Below are 20,347 nucleotides of genomic sequence, written 5' to 3'. Positions count from 1 at the left end.
CAAAATAAGTGGCAATGTACTTGACTAACACATGAACTGTGCAACTTAGTAGGGCGTTGTAGATTCCAACAGGCCAATATACATGATCAAAGTGATTGATAGGTGGTATTCAGCAGTGATAAAAGTATGCATTATTTACTTTGAAGACCTACAAAATAGTGTTTTTGTCAGAAAACATAGGTAGCAGCTCTATAGAGATGAGACAATGACTTGGAATGAAATAATAAAGTCATCAATAAAACAAATGTAATATACTCAACTATAGTATTTTATTAAAGTAAAGTAAAGTGAATAAATGATGGTTAGTAAGTGATAAGCAGTAATGGACAGTCACTACCATCATGGGACTTTTATTCATTGTTTTATTCTGTGCTGTTACAGCCTTCAACCCAAATAATCTAAACCGAAATCGAAAACGGTGATTATTAAAAAACAATCTAACCGAAATCGAACTGACCTCTAAGTATGAATCGCTCAGCACTACACATAACATACTGGTCAACACTACCATCTGACACTATCACAGCCCATGTCAACCAAAACGCATCTACTGTACGATGAGAGGAACACTATTCGAAAGCTGGCCTTTATCGCAAACGCAATGCTTGGCTATTTGCATCTACAAGGCTGATACAGTATGGATTTGCATAACAGACTACTTTCTTATCGTGATTCAGGAGAGACAGTGAACACTCCTCACTCCAGGAGCTAACTACAAAATAATAGTGGCATAACTACAAAATAATAGTGGCATAACTACAAAATAATAGTGGCAATGTGCTTAACACATACAATTGAGGAAAATGTAAGTTTTTCCAAAAACAACTTTTTTTCCTATACCCTTTTTCCTTCTACATCAGTGTATTAATGGACGACGTGGAGAGCTACCATCCAGCTCGAGGGAGGAAAATAGTACGACTACAGGGGGGGGCAGGCTGGAGCGGAAAGCTAGAGATATTTCTCCTTGCCCAAGTTGTTTTATTGGCTCAGCTCCAACTTCAGATGGATGAGTCAAAAACCACAATGTGCCAAATAGAATCCTACTGTTGCGTAAATTGGGTTGTTTTTCGTACAGGCGTGCTTTGACGTCAAATTGCATGCATGGTACGCAAAATGCGTGCAGGTTGGCAGGTCTGCTGTCACCCCCTCACCTCATGCTGTGTGTCTGTCTCCACTTCCTCCTCACCTTGTTCTGGGTGTAACAGTCATCCATGGCGTGTTTGATAAGCAGGTTCTTCAGCACGGCCACTGCTAGCTGTCTGACCTCTGGTGACCCCTGCAGGGCCTCGGCCACCTCCCTCAGCAGCAGACCCACCAGGAAGTGGTTCTTACAGTACTCCTCCGTCAGCGCAGACTCCAGGCTATGGTCTGGGGTCAATGGTCAACATGGTTAGATCATGTCCTTAATCACAGCCTATTTCCTGGCCAAAAGCAGTGCACTACAGTGAGCTCCAAAAGTATTGGGATAGTGACACATTTGTTGTTTTGGCTCAGTACTCCAGAACTTTGGATTTTATACAATGACTTAAGTTGACAGTCTGCACTTCAACTTTATATTTAAAGCGCAGACTTTCATCCATATCCATGAACTGTTTAGAAATTACAGCTCATTTTGTACACAGTCCCCCCATTTTAGGGAACCAAAAATATTGGAACAAATTCACTTACATGTGTATTAAAGTAGTAAAGCTTGTAGTATTTGGTCCAATATTCATAGCACGCAATGATTACATCAAGCTTGTGCATCTAGAAACTAGTTGGATTTTGTTTGTTTTGGTAGTGTTTCACATTATTTTGTAGTCAATAGAAAATAAAGTAGTGTGTCATTTTGGAGCAATTTTTATTGTAAATAAGAATATAATATGTTTCTAAACACATCTACATTATTGTGGATGCTACCACGATTTCGGATAATCCTGAATAAATTGTCAATAATGATGAGTGAGAAAGTTAGAGGCATAAATATCATACCCCCCAAAGATAACCTCCCCTGTTATTGAAATGATGAGAGGTTAGAATGTCTTGGGGGTATGATCTATGTGCATCTGTAACTTTCTCATTCATCATTATTCACGATTCATTCAGGACTATCTGTAATCATGGTAGAATACACATGAATGCAGAAGTGTTCAGAAACATATTCTATTCTTATTTACACAAACAAATTACCCCAAAATGACACAATACATTCTTTGCCATTCATTTCTATTGACCACAAAATAATCCGAAACACAACCAAAACAAACAGTAAATGCATCCAACTAATTTGTAGATTCACAAGCTTGATGTATTCACTGCGTGCTATGAATATGTGACCAAGCACTACACTTTTGACTACTTTAATAAACATTGGTGAATTTGTCCCCATACTTTTAGTCCGCTAAAATGGGGGGGGGCATGTATAAAGAGCTGTGATTTCTAAACAGTTCACCTGATATGGATGAAACTGCCCTCAAATTAAAGCTGACATTCTGCACTTTAACCTCATAGTAATTGTATCATTTCAAATCCGAAGTACAGAGCCAAATCAAAGAATATGTCACCGTCCCAATACCCAATGTGATGCACTACATAGGAAATGCACACGGGTACTAGCAACAGGTGCAGTCTGCCCTGCTTTAATATACAGGGGTGCATCTATGATTTCAATCAACCACTCTCTTTAACATGGGACTGAATGGTAGCATTCAAGTGACATGGTAGATATCCTGTTTCACTCATGGAATGACATGCCTGACAAATTACAGGGAGACATGCGACAACATCACATGTTGAACACATTGACTCTGCAACATTTTTCTTCCAATGCAAAACACCACCACCTTCTAACCAGGGAAATCAGAGAAAGGGATTATGTTCACAAATCTGAAACACCACCACCTTCTAACCAGGGAAACACCACCACCTTCTAACCAGGGAAACACCACCACCTTCTAACCAGGGAAACAGAGAAAGGGATTATGTTCACAAATCTGAAACACTTCTAACCAGGAAACACCACCACCTTCTAACCAGGGAAATCAGAGAAAGGGATTATGTTCAGGGAAATCTGAAACACCACCACCTTCTAACCAGGGAAACACCACCACCTTCTAACCAGGGAAACACCACCACCTTCTAACCAGGGAAACACCACCACCTTCTAACCAGGGAAATCAGAGAAACACCTATGAGACCATGAACACTTTCTACATGTAATTGTATAATATGTTTTGATGTACAGTACTAGTCAAAAGTTTGGACACACCTACTCATTCAAGGGTTTTTCTTTATTTTGACTATTTTCTACATTGTAGAATAATAGTGAATAAATCAAAACTATGAAATAACACATATGGTATCATGTAGTAAAATATATTTGATATTTGATATTCTTAAAAGTAGCCACCCTTTGCCTTGATGACAGCTTTGCACACTCTTGACATTCTTTCAACCAGCTTCATGAGGTAGTCAAATGGAATGCATTTAACAGGTGTGCCTTGTTAAGAGTTAATTTGTGGAATATCATTCCTTCTGAATGCGTTTGAGCCAATCAGTTGTGTTGTGACAAGGTAGGGGTGGTATATAGAAGATGGTCTTTTACCAAATAGGGCTAAGTCCATATCATGGCAAGAACAGCTCAAATAAGCAAAGATATATTTTGATACTGTTAACCATGAGATTCTCATCACAAAATTGTCCAAGTTCAACTTTTCCCCCGATGCCTTGAGATGGATGAAATCATACCTTGAAGGCAGAACTCAGTGTGTCAGAGTGAGCAATGAGCTGTCGCTCACTCTTAGCTATGATGTGGGCGTGCCCCAAGGGTCAATACTGGGGCCCCTCCTGTTCAGCCTGTACATTAATGATCTGCCTTCTGTCTGTACTGGGTCTGAAGTTCAAATGTATGCAGATGATACAGTGATATATATGCATGCAAAGAGCAAACAACAAGCTGCACAAGAACGCACTACTGTAATGGTCCAGGTTACAAAGTGGGACAGTGACTCGTGTTTGCATCTCAATGTGAAAAAAACTGTTTGCATGTTCTTCACAAAGAGGGCAACAGATGCTACTGAGCCAGGGGAGAAGCTCCAGGTGGTATCTGATTTTAAGTACCTTGGCATCATACTTGATTCCAACCTCCCTTTTAAAAAGCATGTGAAAAAACAAATTCAAATAACCAAATTCAACCTAGCTAATTTCCGATTTATACGAAATTGTTTGACTACAGAGGTAGCAAAACTGTACTTCAAATCTATGATACTCCCCCACTTAACATACTGCTTGACTAGTTGGGCCCAAACTTGCTGTACAACATTAAAACCTATTCAGTCTGTCTACAAACAGGCTCTCAAAGTGCTTGATAGGAAGCCCAATAGCCATCATCACTGTTACATCCTCAGAAAGCATAGGCTCCTGAGTTGGGAAAATGTTGTGCAATACACCAACGCATGTCTTGTATTCAAGATCCTAAATAGCCTGGCTCCCCCTCCACTCAGTATTTTTGTTAAACAGAAAACCCAAACATATGGCTCCACAAGATCTGCCATGAGAGGTGACTATCGTTCTCTTAAGGAAAAGCACCTTTAGTAAATCCGTTTTCTCTGAGAGCTTCCCATGTCTGGAATACACTGCCATCAGACACACAACTCTGCCACATATCACACTTTCACAAAATTCTTGAAGACATGGCTAAAGGTCAATCAGATTTGTGAACATGGTCCCTAGCTGTGTGTTGCCGCTTTCCATGTTGTCTGTAGCTTGTGAGGTGTGGAAACACTTTGTTGCTTATGAATTTTGTCTTGCTGCTTTTTGTTCTATGTTGCTCTGTCTGTATGCTACGTCTTGCTTGTCCTATGTTGCTCTGCGTGTGCTCACTGCTCAATGATTGTCTATATTGTAATTGTTTTTTAATAACCTGCCCAGGGACTGCGGTTGAAAATGAGCCGGCTGGCTAAAACCGGCACTTCTACTGAAACGTTGATTAATGTGCACTGTCCCTGTAAAAATGTAATCATCTCAAACTCAAATGACAGTCCATCATTAATTTAAGACAATCCATAAAATTTCAAGAACAAGCGCAGTCGCAAAAACCATCAAGCGCTATGATGAAACTGGCTCACATTAGGAAAGGAAGACCCAGAGTTACCTCTGCTGCAGAGGATAAGTTCAATAGAGTTAACTGCACCTCAGATTGCAGCCCAAATAAATGCTTCAAAGAGTTCAAGTAACAGACTCATCTCAACATCAACTGTTCAGAGGAGACTGCGTGAATCAGTCCTTCATGGTCGAATTGCTACAAAGAAACCACTACTAAACGACACCAATAAGAAGAGACTTGCTTGGGCCAAGAAACACGAGCAACGTACATTAGACCGTTGAAAATCTGTCCTTTGGTCTGATGAGTCCAAATTTGAGATTTTTGGTTCAAATCGCCATGTCTTTGTGAGATGCAGAGTAGGTGAACGTATGATCTCCGCTTGTGTGGTTCCCACCGTGAAGCATGGAGGAGGTGGTGTGGGGTTGCTTTGCTGGTGACACTATCTGTGATTTATTTAGAATTCAAGGCACACTTAACCAGCATGGCTACCACAGCATTCTGCAGCAATACATTATCCTACTGGTTTGCGCTTAGTGGGACTATCATTTGTTTTTCAACAGGACAATGACCCAACACACCTCCAGGCTGTGTAAGGGCTATTTGACCAAGAAGGAGAGTGATGGAGTCCTGTATCAGATGACCTGGCCTCCACAAATCACCCGACCTCAACCCAATTGAGATGGATTGGGATGAGTTGGACTAGAGTGAAGGAAAAGCAGCCAACAAGAAAGAAGAGATGAAGGGAGAGAGAGGAAATGGAAGAGTTGAATAGAGAGCGAGAGAGAGAGAATGGAAGAGAGGAATAGAGAGAGAATGTATGGTAGCAGTCCTCATGCAGCGGCAGCAATACATACTCTCCCCTCATCAAATCGTCAGTCAAAACATCAAACAGAGAAAAGTAATTCGATTTCCTCGTTCAAAGACAGCAAGTGTGACAATCTCCAGGCTACAACAAAACATTGGTCCAAGAAGGCGGTTCGGATTTTAGCCATCATGAAGAGTTTAGGAGTTTCCTGGATAGAAGGAGGTAGCAGAAGTGGGTTAGTTGCATGCCGACTCAGTTGGCGTTCAAACTGCAAACGTGGCGGTTGATGTTATGGAGGCATCACCTACCTACTGCGCCAAAAAGCTCCAGTACGAAATAAAATCTGACAACCACAAGCAAAACAAGAGGGAGGAGAAACAAATGAGTAAAATAAATGAACATAGCATGCAGTACTATTATCAGAATATACTGTGGCTTTGGTAAATATCATTCATAGAATTAATTTAACAACCCCACATGGTCTGCTCTGTATTAGACTTGATCCTCAAGGGTCCTTGTACTGCAAGTTGTTTTTTTCCATAAGTTACATTAATTAATACATTAAAAGGGAAAATTCACCACTTTTCAAACTCATATTGAGGATGAATATAAAGTTGAAAAGTGGTGAAGTTTCCCTTTAAGTGACCAGGGAGAAAGGAAAACCAGCATAAACTGCAGAACAAGGCCAGAGTTATGCACCTCAGTAATAGATGGTTGTGTGTGGCACGCCTAGAAATGAGAATGAACAGAATGGACTTGGAAGCTCTAACCCTGGCAATTGACTGGTACTGTATACTCACAATGGCTGTCTGGTATTGGGATGCAATCATGTCCATGGTATTTTGGAATGTTCTATCAACGGATGCTGGATTGCCATGGTAATGTAGAATGTTCATTCAAATGATGCTAACTGATGTGGCTCATGCAATGGAATGGATTTTTTCTAATGCCAGTTGAGTTGACTCAACAAATCACAGCACAGATTAAAAGGGTACACTTCCTGACTTGCCTTCTTGGCATGGGTACACTCAAAATGGCTGCCAATCCACCCACTATGCCATCATTGACTTGAATGGTGACTCCCTTTCTATTCATTTTTATTTCTATGGTGGCTGATAGAACAGAGAAGCATGGCGTGAGATTAGGAGCTCCTTACCCTGTACTCTCTGCAGCTTGGTGCGGCCGAAGGCCATGGGCAGGTTGAGCGGGATGTAGTGCTCGTGGTTACACACCGTCATCAAGAAGTCAAACTTCATCTCCGTCAAGACCTGTCAGTCAACAAACCGCTCTAGCGTTACAAAACAACTCCTAAGACAACACACTGTTACTGTAATTTAATTATGCCAATGTGCTTTCATCAATTGAAAACCCTTAATCTATTTTATGAGAATTTATAATATTCTTGTTTGCATAAAATAGACGCAGGCCAGTCTTTCAATAATAGGTAACAGAATTTATTCTCGGAGTGTGCTGACACTTAACCACGAGCAACAGTTTATATACAGATCATGACGTCATTTCATTGCTTTAACAGAATCCCCTCCTCTCGACCGGGACAAAGTGAGGTGAAAAGTTCATTCTAACTTACTAACACACTCCCAGGTAACTTTTGACCCCTCAACATTATCGATCACCACTGAGCTGACAGTTCTAATCAACAGAAAACCTAGGAATGCACTCACTATCTTATCTAAAAACCCCAGAGCTAAGTTTCTGTTTCTGTTTATTTTCATCCTACAAATGATTGAGATAGAGATGATTTTCAATCCCAGAGACAAAACATTGTAGAGCCACCGCAATCAGAGGGTTAATAAAAAAAAATGGATGTACATGTTGATTTTTATTTGTAAGTCAAATATGGTAAGGCTGATAATATAGTGTTGATCAAATGTGTAGGCATGTTGAAGGACTGCTAGAGGCTTTTTATTATACCTGCCAGGGTCATACTGCGTTATGTTACGGTAGTCAGGTGTATAGCCTGTATAATTATACTATTATCATTCATGATCCATTATAGCACGCTCTTATTTTCTATGTAGGGCACATTTCCCACAGTCAATGTGCATCTACTGTCTATAGAAACCTGTACAGCAGGCTGTTTTAGTTCACAAGTTGCATTAATGATACATGATCAACAATAGCAGAAGGGTTATTGTAGAGGACCTATATAATACACGTGTATATAATAAAATGATCAACAATTTAAGAGGTACTGTGGTTGGTACTGTTGTTGGCGTCGAGTACCTTGGGGTCTTTGAGTGTGAAGGCACACATGTAGTCGGTGACTAGGCTGAAGACATAGCCTCTGTTCAAAGGTCAGACAGCGCTATGGAGACAAACACAGATCAGGGCATTAAGAAGACAGGGCTAACCAACTAAGCACACCAAGGACATCTTTCATATACACAACACCTCACTTACACGTACACTGAATTCACCACACATTATCGCTAGTTTCAGAAGGGAGTTTGGTCTTTAACGAAGACCTCAATATCAACAGTATTCCTTTTTCAGAACAGCAATAGTGTATTTTGTATTATGTCCATCCATTAGCGTATGGTTCAGGTACTGTAATGTATGGGGGTATGTAGTGTATGGTTCAGGTACTGTAATGTATGGGGGCATGTAGTGAATGGTTCAGGTACTGTAATGTATGGGGGCATGTAGTGTATGGTTCAGGTACTGTAATGTATGGGGGTATGTAGTGTATGGTTCAGGTACTGTAATGTATGGGGGTATGTAGTGAATGGTTCAGGTACTGTAATGTATGGGGGCATGTAGTGTATGGTTCAGGTACTGTAATGTATGGGGGCCTGTAGTATATAGTTCAGGTACTGTAATGTATGGGGTCAGGTAGTGTATGGTTCAGGTAATGTATGGGGCCTGTAGTGTATGGTTCAGGTAATGTATGGGGGCCTGTAGTGTATGATTCAGGTAATGTATGGGGGCCTGTAGTGTATGGTTCAGGCACTGTATGGGGGCCTGACCTTGATGAAGCCAGCCAGGCTGAGGTTGACACAGCGGGCCTCCTCTGGGATCTCAACATGGCGGATGGTGATGTGAGGCATGATGGACAACAGCAAGGACTGGAGCACCTGGTGGAAACTGTCTGGAAACCTCTGGGCACGGGCATCTGGTAGGACACAACACACTCATTTATAGATGTCGACAAGATGGTGACCCGGGGCATGTGAACCTCTGGGCCGAGCGACAATTCAGTTCAATAAGGGCTGAATCTTAACTTGGGGAAGGCAATTTTCCAATTGAGCTCAATGGATGTTCTATGGGTATAAAGTGTGTGGATTTGTGGTTCTGATTCGCCCCAACTACAGATAAACAAATCTTATATTAACCAATAGGATGGGAGGAAGGAACAAGTGTGCTCTTCTGGTCATTGAGAAATAGATTTCTTTCACCACAGCTGGATGCCTAAGAGATGAAACATGACTCACTAAAATGTGCACAACTTCTATAATCCTCAAATGTACTCGTAAATATTATGCAACCTTAGTTTATCTGCAGTAAAGGCTTCAGTCTGGATTTTACTGGGCCTGTTTCTAAACTGTTGCCAAGATAGGAGTACAAGCAGGAATATCCTTATCACCAACTGAACTTTGCATATCTGTAGAATGAGGAAGTGTTCATTGCCACATTTTTTGCAGTGAGGAAAGAGTGTGTGAAATGTAACACTGCAGCGCCACATGATAAAGATTTGCATAGAAAGAATGCTAACTGTTCCCCTCCACCTGAGGGCTTGTCAGGGATGGCTATTTTGTGTGGGTGTGTGCACTATCTTCGATGTGGGACACAAGATAAACCCCTATTCAGAATAGAACATGCACCAACCTTGATCCTGTTGCCCTCCTGGAGGTACTGGGCCATGGACTTGGCCATTGTCTCAAAGAAGAACCAAGAATACTAGAAAAGAAGAAGAGGGACAGAAGAAGTTGGACCTACTGCTCAATTGTGAAACATTTAGATAGCGTCCCGATTGCCACCCTATTACTTCATAGTGCACTAACTTGGGCCAGAGGCCTGCATAATGCCCTTGTCAAAAGTAGTGCACTATAAAGGGAATGCGATGCCATTAGGGATGCATCCTCCCTAAGAAAGATCATATCAACAGTCTGACAACAAAAAACATCAATGGGATCTATAATATGGGCTTTATAATACCGGCTTCGTGTGCAGGAATCCTGGGTGTACTGACAATAGAAAACTGCGCAAAAGTAATTGTTTCGAAAACATGGTGGGCTGTCAAAACATGCTTATTAGTGACACAAGAATGTAAGGAATCCACTTTCCCTTTCAAGGAACAAGTGGCTGGTTCAGTTGCATGTGCTGCAGTGATACCTGCTGGTCAGTATGGGAATGTACATGTTTTGCTTGAACGTAACAAGTGTGTGCATGCTGTAACGGTTTTGACTTGAGGTTATTATTTATAGGGGTGCCAGGTAGGTTGTGCCTACCAGAGAAAACATTGGTTTCTCCTTTTGGTTTGGGAGGGAACGAGTCCCATCTGGTCCGTCAAGTCTACACCAATACAAAGGACTTATGTAAAAGTCAGGATGGAAATAAACTTTTCATAAACCCTTAAAACATTGGAAAGAACTTCAAAAACAACTATATTATTTTGCGTGGGTTGTATTAGCAACAACAATGATTACACACACACACACACACACACATATATATATATATAATAATATCACAATGAGTTCTGGTTCCTCCAGAAATGTCCTGTACCTTGGGCCTAAAAAGAGTCCAGCCCGGTAAAGGAGTTCAGTGAACTCAAGTGACTTTTGTCACGCAATGTTTGTCCGTTCATTCAAGTGTAGCGTAAACCCAGTATTAAACATACCATCAATATAACAATTATTTTACCACAGAACTTAAAGCGTATCAACTCTTACTAAGTCCTCAACTACAACTAACTACATAAATCATCACAGTATACCTCACATCAAAACAAATGAAATACCGTATACAAAAAGGTTGTAGTCAGTCGGTCAGTCAGACAATCCAATCCGCCAATAGATTTCCAGAGGAGAAAGGCCACGAAGAACTGAGAGGTGTAGTCCACTGACGCAAAGAGTGGATCCGATCCTGGGTAAACTCTCTTAGGCTACAAAACACACGTTTAACGGCAACAAAACAAACGGAATAGAGAAGCTTCGGAACTGAGGGTTGAACACATCCTCATTCACATCTCCATCACAACCCCACTATTGCGCAGCTGATGCTGGCTATTTATTTGGGAATTAAAGGGAAAGCCCCTATTGGAAGGAGCTGCACTGAGACGGTTCAGAAAAATTCAGGGCCGTCACAATGCTGCTGTTCCTGCAAAAGCTAATGGGAATGTAAATAAACACACACACACACCTTGAGCAGCTCGTTGCTGGTGTTGAAATCTGCTGTCTGTTTGAGGATGGCTGTAACTGCGGTGGCCAGGACTTCATGAGTGGTCCCAGAGTTCCCAGACACAAACACATACTGGGGACACAACACAGAAATAGGTATTAATACACAACCTTCACATTATCACTTTCCATGGTATGTTGAACATTATCCCAAATGAGAAATGAATGAACTTGAAGTAACTTTCAACTGAAAATGCATTATGCATCTTTACATTCATCAGTAATGCAAGGATCAGGCATTGATTCTGCTCATTAAATGTAACCTTTATTTAACTATGCAAAAAAAACTAGAACAAATTCTTATTTACAATGACGGCCTACTCCGGACAACACTGGGTCAATTGTGCGCCGCCCAATGGGACTCCAAATCACAGCCGGTTGTGATACAGCCTGGATTCAAACCTGGGTGTCTGTAGTGACCCCTCTATCACTGAGATGCAGTGCCTTAGACTGCAGCGCCATTTGGGAGCCCCAAAATGATTATTGACTGTCGTGTGTATAATGCCTGACGTTTTACCTTCAGAAAAGAGCGCAGGTAGTTTTCCAGTCCTTCCTCATGGCACCGGGAAACGACATGTATAATCACACTGAAGAATTAGAATATTATGGTTACTTTCCTCAACCTACATCCATTAACGCTTCCAAAAACGTATTTCAAATAACCTCGTCCCAAATCTGTTTGTGCCGTTTAGCAAACTCCTGTACAGTGACTGTTGTGTTATATTTGACAACAGAAAAAAGGCCTTTTCAAATCAATGGACTTATAACTCACATTCACAACTCTGACTATGTCTAGGTCACTATTTCATGGGGTCAGATCATGATAACGTCATAGGGTCAGGGGTCAAGACTCACCGGGTGGAGTTGACAGCGATTTCTTGAGCTTCTTTGGTTGCCGCGGTGAGCACCTCAAACAGCTGCATCAGCACAGTGGGGAGGAATTTAATGATCACCTGAGCCTCCATGGCATGCAGGCACTAGGGAAGGGAGGGAAGGATGGAGAGAGATGGCGAAAAAGAGAGAAAGGGTTGTGAGTGAGAGAGAGACAAAGAGAGCGAGAGAGAGAGAGCATGACCAGTAGGAAATTAAGTTAAAATATATGAGGGTTGAAGTCAGAGAGACAGCAATACCAAGTGATAGCGTAAATGAGGCTTCACAACAGAAGTGTCTCTCTCACCTTAAGATACTTGATGAGTTCTGCTGGGTTGCCCTCTGAGGAGGACCTTATCAGCTGGCAGTGCTGGAAGAACTTGTGGAGGTGCAGATCCTAGACAGAGAAATACAGAACACAGATGTCTTATGGTGTTTGTTACAATAGCTTTAACAAGCTGTTTTAATGTTGGAAGGTAGAAGACATACTTCAGGGTATATTGTTGAAGCTACATTGGTCTTCACTTTGAAAAGTGGCTTGCTGTTTTCTACCCATCTTATATCTGGCGCTGGCTGTAAGGAGAAAAAAACAAATACAATAAAGTGATTTTAGTATCCTGCATTTTTCAATAACTTATAGTTTGCAGGGGTGTAATGGTTCACCAAAGCCAAGGTTCGGTACGTATTGCGGTTTTGGAGTCAGGGTTTGGTTTCGGTACAGCGGGAAAGATAAATGCCATTCATAATGTTCCTGACATTTCATTCTGATGCTGTGTTTGTAACCACTTGGGAGGTGGGAATTTAGCAGTTGTGAAGTCATAAATACCAGTTGGATGCATTCATCTAAATTTGAAATTTGTTGAGAAATGCAGACAGGCTAATGGCCAACAAGCTGTGTCAACTATGAACCAAAAGTACAGCTATCATGCTTGTAAACAAGTATAGAGTTCTTAAAAAACCATTAATAAATTGCTCTTCATAAATAATGTTTTGTTGTTGCATTTAACTGCCGAAAATACTGTAATAGAGGCCATTTCCTTAGTAGGTGAGGTCAGAGGTCACCATGTGGGAAAGCGGGTGCTTGGGATGTTATGGTGCATTCAAGACAACTGGGAACTCTGGAAAAAAATGAGGTCAAATCATGACTGTGATCTTTAGGTCGGAAAGTCAGCTCTCTAAAAGGTTGGAATTCCGAGTGTGATGACCGGTCATAAAGATCCCAGTCGTATGAGTTAAATTCCTAATTCCCACTTGGTTACGAATGCACCATGACACTGCCTCCTTCAGATGTCACCAGAGAGGCCAAAACTCCATCCCACCAAAACAGGCTGACATTTCAGGCGGTCTTTTCAAACAGCTCTTACACCAAAAAGGGCATTAGCATCATTTTCACAATTTCACAGAATTATCCCAACCTCAGTGTGGAAATATATATAAAACACAGGAAAATATGTATTTTCACTGCATTGGGTCTTGAAGTAAGCGCCCAATGGTGCATTGGGCAATTAATTAAAAACTTTTGCATTGGTTTGCTTATATAGAGATGGTACTACCTGTTTGCTGAAATGGGTGAAAGAAGGAGGTTCTTAACGTCGCTCAAGCACTTTCATGAGGTGCTGAAACCCCCTATTCTCAACCACAGAGAACGGGCGCATATGTGCGGCAATAAACCAGACTGTAAAAAATAGCTTGAGACTGACTATAAAAAACCAGACTGTAAACCAGACTGTAAAAAATAGGGTTGTACCTTCTTGGCGTCCTGGGTCTTGTCATACAGGTATCCAGGGGGCAGACACAGGCAGCTGTAGCTCTATAGACTGAATCCTGCCATCTTTCAACAGAGGGGCCCAGGAGTAGCCCACTGTTACAGAGAGAGATGGACGTCTAAGGTAATGGAGGTAGATGGTAGATACACACACTCAAGACAAATACACTAACGGACACCCGCACACCCTCAACAACAAAAAACAAACACACATTCACACACAGACCGCTCCTAGTCTTACCCAGGGACTGGACTCCCTCTTCTTGGTGCTGGTCTTGGTACTGATCTCACAGCTGATGTGGTAGAAGGTAAAGAGGATGTGGTGTTTCTCATGAACATGGACTGGCAGCTCAATCTTTACCTGTATAGGTAGGGAAACAATCAGTCATTAATATTAGTGATAATGTTCATAGGAACCCAATCAAAAGTATGAAAATGTATGCACTCACTACTGTAAGCCGCTCTGGATAAGAGCATCTGCTAAATGACAAAAATTTTACATTTTAACAATTTGGTCAAAAAGCTCAATTCTTCCTACTCTCCCCACAAGGGGGCAGTAACAGTGAGTAGTATAATGTTCAGTCTGCCTGCACGTGCGCTCTGCTTGACAGGAAATAACACAGACAGCCCATGGCATAGTATTAAACTAACGCCAATTAAACCATAATTCTCAGTATGACTTGATCATGTGTCAACATCAATAGTGCTGTCCTTTCACTTGTTGAAGCTGGTCTTTCTCATAACTCACTGGAAATCATTTAGTTAACTATTCAGCAAGGCATGGGGTATTGGTCCAGGAATTGGTCACTGGAGAGTAAAGAAAAGGGGGGGCTTGGATGGTGAGTGTGTGTGGAGTCTAATCCATATACCAAACACAAGATGCCCCCGCTCCTGTGGGTCTGAGATAGTCTCCTGTCCTCACCTCTCCCTCCCTTTTCCCTGGCCAGCGAGGCTCTGGTGGGTGTCTGACTAGCCCAGTGTGAGGCAGAGTTACAGGATAATCCCGGAAATAACTGGTGGACTGAACTTCAGTAGAATACTGTACTGTAGACCGACCATGTTTTAAATAGACTTTAAAAACACCAACTTTTCAACTCCTTCCCCTACAGTGAAGCTTTGACAAGACATGATGCATTGTTCAAACTCAACTGTTTAACTGTTTTGTAGATGTGAACCATGGGAGGGGGGGCTTGGCAGGTCAGGTTTATTGAGCAAGGGTCTCACTCACCTCGTCATAGAACTCAGGGTTCTGGTTGTGGTGGAGGACGGCCGCACAGGAGGTGGAGGTGAAGAGTGTCTCCCCTGGCTTTCCGTAGATACACTGAAACACACACATTATTAGTCATCTACTGCTCATCCTTCGATGTTAGGGTATGCCAGTGAGTAAGTCTACAGCAATCTGTGAGCACTGATAATAACTAGACAGAAATGGTTTCAAAGGACTGTATAATCACATCTAAAATACAATGCTAGCCTCTCATGGCAGAACTTGCAACACAAGCAAACAACATCTGTAAGAAGAATGGGGAAAACTAGCTGTTCACCAGTGTCAGTTAGAGGTGAGATTTGAGTTAATGAAAGGAGAACTCTCTCACGCCAGGCTAAACTGGCGTGAGAGACCAAGCAGAACCAGGGGAGGGAAGGAGGAGGGGCAGGCTGAGTTGCCTAAGCCCATGCATGTGATGTGGCTTTGTGAATACATGCCGTGAAGTCAACCTGTTTGGAAGTCCAGGCAGAGGTCTAGATAATTGACCCTGATATGGCAGACACAGTGAGGAGGAGAGGGGGATCCGTTCGGAACGGTAATTAGGACATTGATTACTTTGGTCATTCCTCATTACTGCAGAGACGAGAGGCAGAGCCTCGGGCTAGGTCCCAAATGGCATCCTATTCCCTAAGTAGGGCACAGCGTTTGAGCAGCTCTGGTGAAAAGTAGTGTCAGAAGTAGGGCACTACCATGGGAATAGGGTGCCATTTGCGACACAGCCTATGAGAGCGGTGGAGGTCCTCTGAAAGAACAGAGAGAGCAGAGCTCAAATGAACAGCTCAGTCGAGGGAAGAGACAGTTTCAGATCACATGATTATGGGTTGTGTACCAGCATGGAAAAAGTTGTGTATTTACAAGCCCTGTTCCTGCGGCAACAACATGTGAAAGTGCGGTGATTACACAGTGATGCTGAGGACCCTTTCCCTGGCTAGAAGGACTGGAATCTCCAGCATGGAGTCTTATCTTCAGAGTGGGGGGAGAGTACAGAAAAGACCAGCACAGCAGCAAACTACTAAAACAGACAGAACTTAGGTCTACAGTACGGTACTGTAAATGCTAGCTTCCTAAACCATTGGCTATCATTCCATCTAAAAAACTATTCTTTATCCGTTTGATGGAGGTTTCCCACCCAGAAATATTCTACGTGTGTGGATGTTGCTCAATGTGTGAGTGAGTAAGTGATCTCATTAGTTCTCCTTGCCAGCTGTAATAACTGGCTTAGGTCAGAGTTTTTTTCTCTCCTCTATTTTTTTGGCAACCACTGCCACTCCACTGAGTTGGACTTTATCAGCAGTTTGTCTTCTTTCCTAGGGACTCCCAGTTATTTTCACCACCTCACACACCTCTCATTCAAAACAAACGCTCACCTTTAGAGGGTCCGCCCCTTCTTCGTCCGAGTCTCTGAACTGCACACACACACACCGCTACGTTTCTTGCCTGGAATGATAAAAGACACTTCAGTCAACACAATAACTCCCACAGGAAGGAGGACAGTCAAGAAGTAGTGAGCTGTAAACACAATAACCAACTGCCCTCAATGCTTGCAAGTCAGTTTGGTGTTGCTATTTCCACACTGATGACTAAAACCATCTCCCTCTCTCGCTTTCCCTCTCCCCTTCCTCCCTCCCTCCCTCTATCTCACTCCCTCCCTCCCTCTTCTCCACCACCTTGGCAAAGCTCTTCTGGTTGTTGTATTTCAGCTGCAGGGGATAGACATACAGGTGGTTCTTGAAGACAGTGTAGGGGTACTTGGCCTCCTCAGGGAGAAACTCCTCGATCTCCACAGAGACCCTCTCACACTCCTCTGAGGAGGAAGGGCTTGACTGGGATGTAGGACGAGGTCACCGTGTCTGAGGAAGAAGAAGGGAGGACATTAGAGCAATCGATGTTAGAATGTCTTAAGTAGCTGTTATAAAGGCTTTATAAATGCATACATAAGGGGGGGCAAGATTAGTGTTCATTAGTGCAACTAATCAATATAACTCGTCATCAACCATAATCAACTAATTCAATTAACCACTAACACGTTGACTTATCATTCAATCTAATGTAAACGACAGGCTAAAACAACAGTAGTTAAGGCAAATGTTTGAATATGGATGGTGTACATTTCTAAATAAAACTACCCACTTGAGAAGTCTGGAGGCACACATTCGATGGTGACATTTAGTTGTCCAGGGATAGTCTGCAGCTTGCTCTTCTCTGGCCTAAAGGGTGAACGTGCATGAAACAGTCAAAGCACTAGAAAACCAGCCTGCAGTGCAAACAGACACTAGGATACCGACTGACATATAGCACAGCCAGCACGCCAAGCCACCTACAGTGTACTGTCACAGCCATCATAGGTCTTATTGATGACTCACTTCCTGAAGTCAGCCAGCATCTTGATGAGGTCATCGGTGGAGATCTTGCTGCTGTCCTGGCGATAGAGAGGAGAGAACTTCCCGTCCATGTCCAGACTGCCCTGGGCATCATTAAACACCTGCCTGGAGAACAACAGACACAGACAGGATCATATTTACTGTGTAGAAGCACAGGAGGCTGGTGTCACCTTAAAGGGCTCGTGGTAATAGCTGAGGCGGAATAGAGTGGAATGGTGTCAAATACATCAGACACACGATTTCCATGTGTTTGATGTCATTTCATTCGCTCCGTTCCAGCCATTATTATGAGCCGTCCTCCCCTCAGCAGCCTCCACTGTGTAAAACACACTCATATTTACCTTGGTGTGAAGAGGATGTGCACCGTTACAGGAACACCTTAGATGGAAATAAATGATCATCACACTGTCTCAAAGTAAACATTATTGTGACGAGCTAAACTACTTCTATGGTCGCTTCGAGGCAAATAACACTGACACATACATGAGAGCACTAGCTGTTCCGGACGACTGTGTGGTCACGCTCTCCGGAGCCGATGTGAGTAAGACCTTTAAACAGATCAACATTCACAAGGCCGCAGGACCAGACGGATTACCAGGACGTGTACCTGCGAGCATGCGCTGATGAACTGACAAGTGTCTTCACTGACATTATCAACCTCTCCCTGTCTGAGTCTGTAATACCAACATGTTTTAAGCCAAATACATAGTCCCTGTGCCCAAGAACACTATGGTAACCTGCCTAAATGACTACCGACCCATAGCATTCACGTCTGTAGCCACAAAGTGCTTTGAAAGGCTGGTCTTGGCTCACATCAACACCATTATCCCAGAAACCCTAGACCCACTATAATTTGCATAACGCCCCAACAGATCCACAAATGATGCAATCTCTATTGCACTCCACACTGCCCTTTCCCACCTGGACAAAAGGAACACCTATGTGAGAATGCTATTCATTGACTACAGCTCAGCATTCAACAACATAGTGCCCTCAAAGCTCATCACTAAGCTAAGGACCCTGGGACTGATCACCTCTCTCTGCAACTGCTTCCTGGACTTCCTGACGGGCCGCACCCTGGTGGTAAGGGTAGTTAACACATCCGCCACGCTGATCCTCAACACACGGACCCCTCAGGGGTGCGTGCTCAGTCCCCTCCTGTACTTCCTGTTCACTCATGACTGCACGGCCAGGCACGACTCCAACACCATCATTTGCCGATGACACAACAGTGGTAGACCTGATCACCGACAACGAAGAGACAGCCTATAGGGAGTTGGTCAGAGACCTGACCGTGTGGTGCCAGGACCACAACCTCTCCCTCAACGTGGTCAAGACAAAGGAGATGAGCACACCCGCATTCTCATCGACGGGGCTGTAGTGGAGCAGGTTGAGCGCTTCAAGTTCCTTGGTGACCACATCACCAACAAACTAACATGGTCCAAGCACACCAAGATAGTCGTGAAGAGGGCACGACAAAACCTATTCCCCCCTCAGGAGACTGAAAAGATTTGGCACGGGTCCTCAGATCCTCAAAAGGTTAACGTGTTAAGGATCTTGAGTCCCAATTGGGAACCAGCCCTCCCACCGTCAGCTGGTATGTGGCGCATGGAACGCAAAAAATATTCTTTAAAATATTTAACCTCCACACATTAACAAGTCCAATAGCTCAAATGAAAGATAAACAACTTGTTTATCTAGCCAGCAAGTCAGATTTCTAAAATGTTTTACGGCGAAAACATAGCACATATTTATGTCAAACCACCACCGAAGACACACCGAAGACCAAGCTAATTTCCATAGCCAAATTCAACAAAATATGCAATCACCAAACGCAGGATTAAAAGAAAAATAATTTCACTAACCTTTTGAAATCTTCATCAGATGACAGTAATATAACATGTTACACAGTACATTTATGTTTTTTTCAATAATATGCTATATATATCCATAAATCTCTGTTTACAATGACGCCATGTTCAAAAAAATGCTACTCGAATGTCCGGAGAAATGCGATAGCTCCACCAGATAACGTCAGATAACATGGAATACACAACATAAACTTAGACTAAATATGCATGTTCTACATATATATAGAAAGATACACTTCTTCTAAATGCAATCGCTGTGTTACATTTATTTTTAACGTTACAGATTTCGTTCACTAGGCTATAATATGAGTCGGCGCTCAGGAATTAGCATTTTGGCTCCTCTACTTCGGAGTCCACAGAAACCCATAATAAACACAAATATTCCCTTACCTTTGCTGTTCTTCCATCAGAAGACCTGGAAGGGTTTATACTTACCAAAAACAGCTTTAGTTTGGAAGTCTGTGTCTTTCGGTGATCAAACACGACATATTTCGGTTGAAATGCAGCCAAAAAGTCAAGTGGGTGCGCACCAAAACGTCGAAATTACATATTATATGTCGACTAAACTTGTCAAACTATGTTCAGAACACAGCGTTAGCATGTTATCTAGCTTCACAGCAATTCTCAGGACGATCAGAAACACACGAGTCGTTTAATCAATCTTGGAACAAAGACATCACCCGAGCAGAACGCGCATGAGAGTAACCTGTTTTCTCGCGTGACCGAAAGGTTTCGGCCCTCCAAAACTCTCGTGAGCGCACGATTCTCACAATGAGAAGCCCCATTGAAAGCAGACATCGCGCTGAAGAGATAGAAACTGTTCCCAGGACTGTAGGTGCTTGGGAAGGGTGGGGGCGATGACGTCAAAGTTGGGCCAACTTTTAT

At 42.6% G+C, this 20,347-nt stretch overlaps 1 pseudogene; it reads right to left on the bottom strand.

The window, feature by feature from the left end:
- Positions 1-20,347, bottom strand: part of LOC112260999 — an 81,969-nt pseudogene that overhangs the window by 50,396 nt on the left and 11,226 nt on the right.

Source organism: Oncorhynchus tshawytscha, linkage group LG10, assembly GCF_018296145.1.
Source record: "Oncorhynchus tshawytscha isolate Ot180627B linkage group LG10, Otsh_v2.0, whole genome shotgun sequence".
In the NCBI taxonomy this organism is placed as follows: domain Eukaryota; kingdom Metazoa; phylum Chordata; class Actinopteri; order Salmoniformes; family Salmonidae; genus Oncorhynchus; species Oncorhynchus tshawytscha.
Note: the sequence above shows the minus strand (reverse complement) of the source record. Positions and strands in the feature narration are given on the sequence as shown.